The sequence below is a fragment of the Martes martes genome (genome assembly GCF_963455335.1).
Source record: "Martes martes genome assembly, chromosome: 1".
Classification (NCBI taxonomy): Eukaryota; Metazoa; Chordata; class Mammalia; order Carnivora; family Mustelidae; genus Martes; species Martes martes.
Genome location: NC_137888.1, coordinates 58,302,833 through 58,313,797, shown reverse-complemented (window position 1 = coordinate 58,313,797; position 10,965 = coordinate 58,302,833).

Here is a 10,965-nt window from a genome sequence, read left to right as displayed (position 1 = left end):
GTCCTTCATGTCCTGTTATGTATGTACATAATAACATGCAAACTAGTTTATCCACAATGAGTGAGATCAAGTGAAAAGACTGCTCTCCCCAGAAGCATGCTGTGTTTCTAAAAATCATTGCTTTTGGCATCTAAATCCCCATGATCATCCCCTCAAACTGAAATAGGAAATTAAAAATGTAAGTTTTCTTTAAAATCATTAGTTTCAAATTAAATAGTATTTATATATTAAAATTTTAAAAAGAACAGGCACAGATTACTTTCATCTTTCTATAAGCTCCTCCCCGGCATGGTACTTTAAATAGAAGGAAAGTACTCTTTGCCTAGTGCTTTTGTTTGTGTTTTTCTCTTTTAAAGTCCAACAGTCACTTACTTGCCTATTGGCATTTTACTTACACAAGCCCATACAAGATTCCCCAGAACGGCTTCCTCTTCCTGGGATTGTGGGAAAGCGGTGTTCATTCACTCTCAGTTCATAGCACACTTTAACAATGAACATTTGAAAGTAAGGATTTTTTCCCTCCTGCACTTCTGTTATTACTGGTTTCATTCAGTTCAATGTATTTTTAATTTCCTTTGAGACTTCCTAAAAAAAAAAAAAAAAAAAAGGATTGATTTATTTATTTGAGCAGGGAGGGGCGGTGGGAGAGGGAAAGAAATCCTCAAGCAGACTCCCCACTGAGCATGGAGCCAGACAGGAGGCTGCATCCCAGGACCATGAGATCATGAACTGAGCCAAAATCAAGAGTTAGAGGCTTAGCCGACTGAGCCACCCTAGCCCGCCCAGGTCTTCCTTTTGATTCATGGATAATAAAGGGTTTTATCTTTTAATGTTTTCCGTGTTTGGGTTTTTTTGTTCTTTTTCTTTTTTAAAAATTGTATTTATTTATTTGACAGAGAGAGTGCACAAGAGAGCACAAGGAGAGGAAGCAGCAGGTGAGGAAGAGGGAGAAGCAGACTCCCTGCTGAGCAGGGAGCCTGATGTGGGGCTGGATCCCAGGACCCTGGGATCATGATCTGAGCCAAAGGCAGCCACCCAGCCAACTGAGCCACCCAGGCGCCCCTCTATTATTTTTCTATTACTGCTTTTTGTTTGATTCCATGTGGTCAGGAAATATACTCTCTCCTGCTGAGGTTTGTTTATGGTCCAGGATATGGTTGATCTCGTTATATATTCCACAGGTGCTTGAAAAAAACCCATGCACTTTGCTCTTGTAAGGTGGCATGTTCTATAAATATTCATTAATCTTGTTGGTTGATGGCGTTGTTGAATTCTTCTATTGTACTTCCTGATTTTCTGTCTAGTTGTTCCATCAATTTTTGAGAGAGAGGAGGTTGAAGTCTCTAACTATAATTGTGGATTTGTCTATTTCTCCTTTCAGTTCTATCTAAAGACACATTTCGGATTATTACATCTTCTTAGTATATTGACCACCATTTTACCTTTATGTGCTTTCCCTTTCTGTCCCTGGTGAGTTTTGTTTGTTTGTTTGTTTAAAGATTTTATTTATTTATTTGACAGAGAGAGATCACAAGTAGGCAGAGAGGCAGGCAGAGAGAGAGGGGGAAGCAGGCTCCCCACTGAGCAGAGAGCCCGATGCAGGGCTCAATCCAGGACCCTGAGATCATGACCTAAGCAGAAGGCAGAGACTTAACCCATTGAGCCACCGTTTTTTGTTGTTGTTGTTGTTGTTGTTAAACATATTAAATATAGCCGATCCTGCTTTCTCTTAACTACTTTGCATGTTATATCTTTTTCCATAATTTTATTCCAACCTCTCTATTTCTTATGTTTCTATAATTGAAGTGAGTCTTCTTGGAGGGCAGCATATAGATTAGTCATATTTTTGTTTGTTTTTTATCTCTTCTACCAATCTCAATCCTTTAATTGGTGCCTACAGATCATTTACATTTAATGTAATTTATCTATATTCTTTTTTCTTTAAAGATTTTATTTATTTATTTGACAGAGAGAGAGAGATCACAAGTAGGCAGAGAGGCAGGCAGAGAGAAAGGAAAGCAGGCTCCCTGCTAAGCAGAAAGCCCGATGTGGACTCCCTTCCCTTCACCTTTGAGAGTCTTCTCATGTTTGTTTTATATATAATGTCCAGGGCTCTTGCTGTACTTACTACGAGGGATAGGAAAAAGTATAGACACTTCATCTTCCAGAAATAGAAGTCTCACATAATTCAATTTTTAAAAACAGGTAACACACTTAAATAGACACTTCATAAACAATTCAAGTAGTCAATATATACATGAAAAGATAAGTGCTCAACATTCGTTAGTTAGATGAAAATTAAATATATAAATACAATAATGCCGAACACCCAACAGAATAACTAACATTTTTTTCTAAAGATTTTATTTATTTATTTGACAGAGATCACAAGTAGGCAGAGAGGCAGGCAGAGAGAGAGAGGGGGAAGCAGGCTCCTTGATGAGCAGAGAGCCTGATGCCGGGCTCAATCCTGGGACCCTGAGATCATGACCTGAGCTGAAGGCAGAGGCTTAACCCACTGAGCCACCCAGGTGCCCTAACATTTTTTAAAAGATTGTCAATGTCAAGTTTTGGCAAGATTCATGAGAGTTTAAATTGGCATAATCATTTTAGCAGTATCTACTATGGTTGCATTTTGCATGCCCTTTGACTCACTGATTAGCTCCTAGATATATACACCCAAGAGAAATGGATTAATATGCCCATCAAAAGAAATGTGCAAAAAAGGGGCACCCTGGGGACTTAGTCAGTTAAGCATCTGCCTCTGGCTCAAGGTCCTGGGATCAAGCCCCACGTGGGGCTTTCTGTTCAGCAGGGAGTCTGCTCCTCTCTCTGCCAGCCACTCCTCCTGCTTGTGCTCTCTCTCTCTCTGTCAAAATAAAATAAATAAAATCTTTAAAAAAAAAAGAAAGGAATATACAAAAATGTAAAAGAAGCCTTATTCGTGGTGGCCAAAACTAAAAACAATTCAAATGGTATCAACTCTAGAAAGGATAAGTAAATTATAGTAGTCTTCATAGAATTAGATGCTACACAGCAATAAAAAAAGAAAGAATAAAACTATGTCATGGATGAATCTCACAAAATTATAATGAGTAAAAGAAGTCAAGGACAAAAGAACATATATTATTTGGTACCATTTATAAGAAATGTTAAGACTAGGCAAAATATTCAAGGGTAATAGAAATCCAAATAAGGTAATTCTGGGAGAGGGACACTGAATGGAAGGAGGTACAGGAAATATTCTGCTTTTTTGAAAATACTCTGTATTTTTCTATGGGCTGTATTTTCACAGGTTGATATATATGAAAATTAATTGAGTTGGAAACCTAATACATTTATGTGTACATGTGTGTACATGTTTCTGCTAAAACTTAACAAAAAAATGTTTAAAGATTTTCTTCCATTTCACTTTATAATACATTTTAATGGCCATGCACTGAACATCCTTATAATCCACAATCATTGACCTTTTGAGATCTTTTTTTTTTTTTTTTTAAACCACACCTTCCTCAGCTCCCTGGTCTTTCTACCTTAATTTCCATTGTATTTACTATTTACAATTCAACTTCCTAAAGAAGACAGTCTCTTACTTGTCTGTCAAGGCCCATACTGCTCCAGTGCTCACTACATATCACAGTATTTCACAAAACTCTTTTTAGGTAAGCTGAGTTTATCTATCAAAATCTGCTAAGACATTCCTCATCTATGCCAATCTGTAATTCTCCGAAAAAGTTCATTGTTTCCTTGCATGAATAATTGTTGGTTTGCAAATTCAGGAGCTTCCCATGTGAACCCTGAAACTGGCCCCTGTGTTTGAAGAGCAAGGAAAGATTGAGGAAAGAGGCCGCCACTGCAGAGTGATAAGTGACAAGTTTAATAAGCAAGGGAACTTACTTACAAGGCTTGTTTTAGGCAGCAGCAAGATGGGTAGATCTCTGCACCCACCCACTAGAGTCCTAAAAATTTATATAGACGCCTTACCTGAGTTCTGTTACACATACTGTTCAACTAGTCTCAGCATACATTGCTTTCTTAAGGCTCTGCTCTTGAAAATGGGTCACCTCATGGGAACAGTGGGCAGAATATATACTCCAAGGACAGGGGAGGGAGTGAGAAGACTGGGTCCAGCTTAAGGGTCAACCAGTGGCCACATCCTCTCAATTACCTACTCCATCAATGACCAGCTTTTGGTCACAACTGCTTTTATTATGCACACTGACCGAGGAGTGTATGGGGGGTTGGAGTACAGAGGCCAGACTTTGCTTTCACTCCAGGTCTCCAGGCAGAATTCCTGAGGCATACAGATTACAACAGTCCTCCAGCTCCCTCAAAGACTTCCTTTAATGTTTTATCACTATTGTTTTACTCTTGTTAGTGCTACTTCCCTCTGATAACCGTAACCATGACCCCTCCCCAAGATATATATCTTTCAAACATATAGTGCACTGACGTACATTTGAAGTGTCTCATAACTAATGTTTTACTATATGAAAATAAAAGCAACCTTATCTCAACAATAGCTAGTTCTCCAAGGTCTTGGAGACCTTGCTTTTAACATGCACAAATTCCTTAGACTTATACTCTCCCTAACCCCCACTAACTAAAAAGTATACAGTCACATCTTGCAATTCAGTGCAGCTCTTTCTGCCCATGGGTCCTGTCACCCAACTATAATAAAAGCACCATTTTTTGCACAAAAAAGTTTCAAAAATTCTTTCTTGACAGTTCACTGGTAGCCCCCATCACATACTATACTATTGATAACTGGCTTCATCATTATCTCTGTATTCTTGAAGGCTCCCATGTATACAGAAATAACACAGATAAGGTGATTTTTATTTTGCCTGAGACCCACATTTCTTCACTAAACTCAACCATTCAACCAGTTCCCGCCTGTATTATTAGGCTCAAATCCTGTTTCCTTTAGAGAAACTTCATTCACCACCTCAGTCAAAAGTGATCATGACCTTGCTTCTACTGAATGACTGTAGTACACTGGCTATGCCACTCTTGCGGCATTTACTATGCACTGAAATAATTCCGAAGGGACGTGGTTGAACATGTTTTTTTAAAAAATTCATTAATAATTAAAAGTAAATAGGTTTTAATATTATCGAGGAAGAAGAATTCTCTCTGCCCTTCGAGGACCTTCTAGCCAGACTGAGAATCAGATTGACATGAGACAGATCAGCAAAGAAAATCAAACTTAATTTCCTAGTATCGGGAATCCTTGAAGATGTGGATATTCCAAAGACAGTCAGGCAAAATGAGGTATAAATGTCATCCTGAACTAGGGAGAAAGGGGTAAGGATGTGGGACTTCAAAGGGGAGGAAAGCAATTCCCAGGAACATGAAAAAGAGTAAATCTTTTTTTTTTTTTTAAAGATTTTATTTATTTATTTGACAGAGAGAGATCACAAGTAGGCAGCGAGGCAGGCAGAGGGGGAGGGGGAAGCAGGCTCCCAGCTGAGCAGAGGGCCCGATATGGAGCTCTATCCCAGGACCCTGGGATCATGACCTGAGCGGAAGGCAGAGGCTTTAACCCACTGAGCCACCCAGGCGCCCTGAAAAAAAGTAAATCTTAGATAAACAAATGTATGCTGGGCCATTTAGAAAAAATGGGACATAGAGGACTTGGATCAAACAGACCTTGGCAGGTTCCTCCCTTTCTACCACACTTAGGTCCTATTATGATGTTAAATATGGTGATTGCTCTTTACTTGGAGGGCTTCTAAATTTTTATATGCCTTTGAGGGAGAGGTAAAGAGCTTTTCCTGAATTACCTGAGTTTTTATCCCCCCCCCTTTTTTTTAAAGATTTTACTTATTTATTTGAGATAAACCAAGAGGGAGAGAGAGAGAGCAAGAGCAGGGGAGATAGGCAGAGGGGGAGGGAGATGTGGACTCCTCACTGAGCAGGGAGCCCCAGGACACAGATGACCCTGGGATCATGACCTGAGTCAAAGGCAGATGCTTAATCAACTGAGCCACCTCAGTGCCCCTTGATTGCTTTTTAACTCAAAATATCTCCATGCCAAAGTGACCCATTTGGGGATGACCTGACTTTGGTCCCTACAATATTATTAAACTTCTTCACTATAGAAGGTGGACTTCACTCAAAAATGACAGAAGGAATCAAAGATTAAAAAGCATCAATAGGTTTTAATATAAAAATTTTAAATTTAATAATGGTGAGTTTTTAAAGAACATAATTAAAATTTAAAAAGGCAAGTAAGAGATAAGAGGAAATCACTCACAGTAGATATTATAGAAAAAGATCATGACTAATTTTTTCATTTTCTGCTGAATTCCACCCAAATAAATCAGAGAAAAAAAGGGGGGAAATAGAGTTCCTCTTCCCTGTTGTTATTGGAGTGGAATTAAGTGGGCCTGGAGAAAGAGATGAAACACAAAGAATGGAAAATAAATATTTTAAAAATCTTTAAAATAAATGTTTATATGTTTCTCATGAGAGTATAGATATAGTGATTACTTCATCTGCTAATCTAATCCTAGCTCGAATAGAAGATAACTTGCATGTCTCTCAGAAACAATCTTGATTTTCATGTCCTTAAAACATTATGTGCACTTTATCACTTTTGAAAGCCTTTCTTGGTTTCCTTGACTGACCATCCTCCAAATGGATTTACACTGCTAACTTTGTGAAAATAATTTTCTTTGGCAAAGTCTATTGCTTAATGGCCACTACAAGACCATTTACGAAGTCTGTAAAAGGTTCTCTGCAGGCCAGGTGGATAATTTAGTCAGCCATTCTCCAGCATTTACTTCTATCTTCGATGGATTTGCCTTTCACTTCCCCACTCTAGCACCTCTCGTCTCTGCACAAACCTTTTTGTAGGCATCAAAATAACTTCACAAAGACTTTGTGTGAGTAAAATTATAAAGAGGTATCACATATACCAAATAAGTATCTAGATTTCAAAATCATTACAAAATGTCTTCTAAAATACTTTATGATGAGACTAGAAATATAAAAATTGACTTTACGGTAATATCACTATGTAATCTCAATTAAAATGTCCTTTATAAGATATATTTAGAAAAAAGAAATGAGCGTCTCATTATTCCTAGCAACTTCTCCACATAAATGTTCCAGAAGTGAAAGTCCACCTAGCCTGTTTATTCTTCTTCATGTCCCAAATAGCCATTCTCTCTTTTTTTTCTAATCCAGCAACCTGCCTCCTCATATTTCAAAATCTCTACCTCCCTGTCTTACTCAGGAAACCCACTTGTAGAATTCTAGGAAAATAGTGTCCATCAGCTCTTTGCCAGAAATCCATTGTTCCAAAACTTTAAATTAACATAGCAATAAAATTCTTGGGGTTCCATTCCACCCTTATTTATCTATTTATTATTTTTTTAAAATAAACATGGTCTTAAGACGTCCAAGGTTGCCTTGGTAGTAAAAGGGCAGTGGTGCTGAGCAGCATCTTCTGGTGTATTTCATCAGCCAATCAAGTCAGGAGTTATGAACCTGAAGCCAATGGGTGCAGACCAGGGGCGGGGCTTGGAGCAAGTAACTGCCAGAGAGGTTGCAGTTGACTGTGGCTGTTCTGGGGTGTACAGAAGAGCTAGACTCCACTTCTCACTACCCCAGGATACTCTTACTGAGACTCTGGACGGTGAGCCCTCCCGCAGTTTTCCCTTCAGGAAGTTGCCCTTCCCCTCTGGTACTTTGTTCCCTCAGCCTTTCCTTGGGGAGGAGCAAATGCTCCCACAGTATTCCAGCTACCCATTCAGCCAGCCATTCCCTCCAAGAGTTTCCACCTTTCCTGTGGCAGCCAAAACAAGGCAAACGAGCCTCTCATTTGGACTTTCTGCCCCTTAACCGCTGCCCCTCCTCCATAACTCTTCCTATATCATCCCTTCCAAACTATCTGGTTTATAGGTTTGTTCCCTTTGCCTTGCTGAGGCACGGAGAGGAAAGCACGCTGATGTCCTGGTCAGTCTCCTCAGGTGCATGGAGCTGAGCTGAGAAGGACGAAGGGCTCCTTGGGAGTGAAGAGGCCTTAGGAGGGCTGCAGACTGTCCATGTCAGTCAGAGTTGTGAGTAAGGGCTGCTGTGTGGTGTGGCAGGACCCCGGTGGTGGGTCTGTCATAAACCTTTAGGCCAGAGTTTGCCCCTTGTGAAGATTACTGGGATGCCACTGTGCCCTCCTCAGGATGCTTTTGTCTGCGAATTCCTGAAAAATGTGGTGATTAGAAGGAAAAAATGACCTCCCATTTTCAGGGACAGGGAATTAGTCTTACTTCCACTTTTCCACGACAGAGAGAATTTCTTAAGGCTGACTGACTATTGAGAGGCAAGGCTACATGCCCTTTCTGAGAGAGCAGTCATTAATTTACTTCATGCATAGTGGAAATGGAGGCATTATCAAATTTACTGAAAAATTAACGTAGGAAACCTATATGGTAATTTCAAGACAAATGAATACTTTTCTCTTAATGAGACACAGACTCAGAAACCTCTCCAAAGTTGTCAAAAGTCCGCTGAACCTTGAGAAGAGTTTCAATTACATGGAAAATCTGTTTAGTCTCACTGCTATTTCTTTATCCATACCTTTTAAAATATTAAACTAGAGTAATATTAGCATTTACATGCTAACTTAAAATGAGATCATTTCGTTGGGTGAGAGGTTTGCCAGGATAATTTGGCGTAGAGGTTGGAAAAACCAGACTGAGTGTTTGCCATGTATTTACAGCCAGATAGTGAAATTCTTTTGAACTTGATCATCTGTATCCCTGAATTTCAAGGATAATTAAGACAGAGTATTTTATTCTTTTCTGAAAGGAGTTGATTAGGATTAATATGTAAACACTTTTTAAAGTTTTCATTTAAACAATTTTAGAAATGAGGAAAATGCTTATAGGAATATGTCTCCCTACTTTTAGTTTGGAAAATAAACTCCTGAACTGTGGTAAATTCTGCAAGCATGTAAGAATGTGTAACTATGTTGCAGAAAATACTTTTCCTTTTTTGGTCAAGCCTCTTTGCTCCAGGATGTTTAGTTTTGGAATAACAGTGGGCAAGTTAATAGGTGACATTGACATTATTTTCCTAAATAGTTTGGCGTTTAACTAAAAGCAAGTATCATCAAACTATCACAGTGTTGTTTCCTAAAGGCACGGACTTCTCTCAGGGCGGGGCTCCGGAATAATGGCTGCTCATTAGAATCACTGGGAAGCTTCTGAAGTTCCCAATACCCAGGTTAGACCTCAGACCCATTAGATTAACCTCTGGGAGTGCCATCCATACATCTGTACTTTTTTTTTTTAAGATCCTATTTTTAAGTAATTTCTACACCCAACATGAGGCTCAAATTTACAACCTGAGACCAGGAGTCCCATGCCCTACCGACAGAGTCAGCCAGGCAACCCCACCTCTGTATTTTTAAAACTCTAAGTTATTCCAGTGTGGCACGAAGGTTGAGGGGGGATAGCCAAACTTGCTCTGTTCCATCAGAGCTATATGGCTATCAAGATATCTGGGTCTATCTTCAGCTCTTGACATGTTAAAGTAAAATTAAGGAATTTAGAAATCGTTTGAGGAAAAACAAAAACCAGGCAAACACAAAAGAAGCCCCTGACATAAGGGAACTGGTCTAACACTCAAAGCTAGGTATCCCTCAGTGTCACGACCAGCTGGCCTGCTGCTCATACGTGGGCCATATTATTCTCCTGTTGGACGCAATCTCACAGAGCATCAACATCATGAGATCACTCTAAACCTTAAAAGTGGAACAGAAAGTCACCAGGCAACCCACAGATACCAAACAACCCTTCTCTTGGCTAAAATGAGTGACTTCTGCTTCTTTACCCGTGACAGCTTTATCCTTGTTCTAGTCTGCCCTCCCTATAGATAAGTTAAGATACCCAGCCACAGCATTATCCTTGCTTCCTGACAGCACCGATCTACAGAAAACCCTTATTTTTCTGTACCTTCTCCAGAATCACCCAGCCAGAGCCCAGATGCACAATAATTTCAACATCCTGTTACTGAGACACACCACAGTTCGCCAGGGAACTTACTGCAACAAAAGATGAACCCAACTTAAAACTTCAGATGTGTTTCCAGTGTTGTTTGAATCATGGAACACTACATCAAAAACTACTGATGGTGACTAACATAACACAATTAAAAAAAAAAGTTAAAGTTTTAAAAAATAAAACAAAATTGCTAAACATTGAAAAAGAAAGAAAGAAAGGATTTGAGACTAAAAATAGAGGAATTTTGCCTTTGAATTGGGTGAATCCCAGTGGTTGCTGACTTTGACTGCACATTAAAATTGCTGATGAAGCCCAGGCTGCAAGTCAGACTGATTGAACCAGAAATCTCTGGGGATAGTACCCAGGCATCATTATCATTATAACACCACAGGTGATGCCAAATAAATATAGTAAACACAGAGAGAGAAGTTTCACAGATAGGGACCTATACACATAGGAAGACTGAGGACAACAGCCGTGAAGGAAGCTGCCCAGAGTCTTTCACCCTGTAAGCTGCAACCCATCAGCCCTTTGCTTACGGGCAGTCTGACCGCAGCCGGCACTTTTACATTGGTGCTAATATGATACAACCTTTATAAATGGTGTTTACGAGGCTCTTTGATGCTACTGATAGAACACTGAGTGGAAAGCAGCATAAAGTATATTAGTGTAAAGATGAACCCAACAGTGTAAATAATACACACAAGAACCATGAGATGGCAGGACTGTGGCTGATTTTTTTTTCCCCCTGTTTTTGGCAATGTTTGTTTACATATTTATTTCAGAACTGTTCAGTAAACATGTATTCATTTAATTTTTTCTTTCCAAATATTATTTTTATAATTAGAAAAGGGTATATAATAATATAAAGTATTTAAAATTTAAAATTTAAAAAGACATTGAACTTTGAAATTTAAAAAGACATTTCTGGATTAGGAGAGGAAGTTTGGTAAGA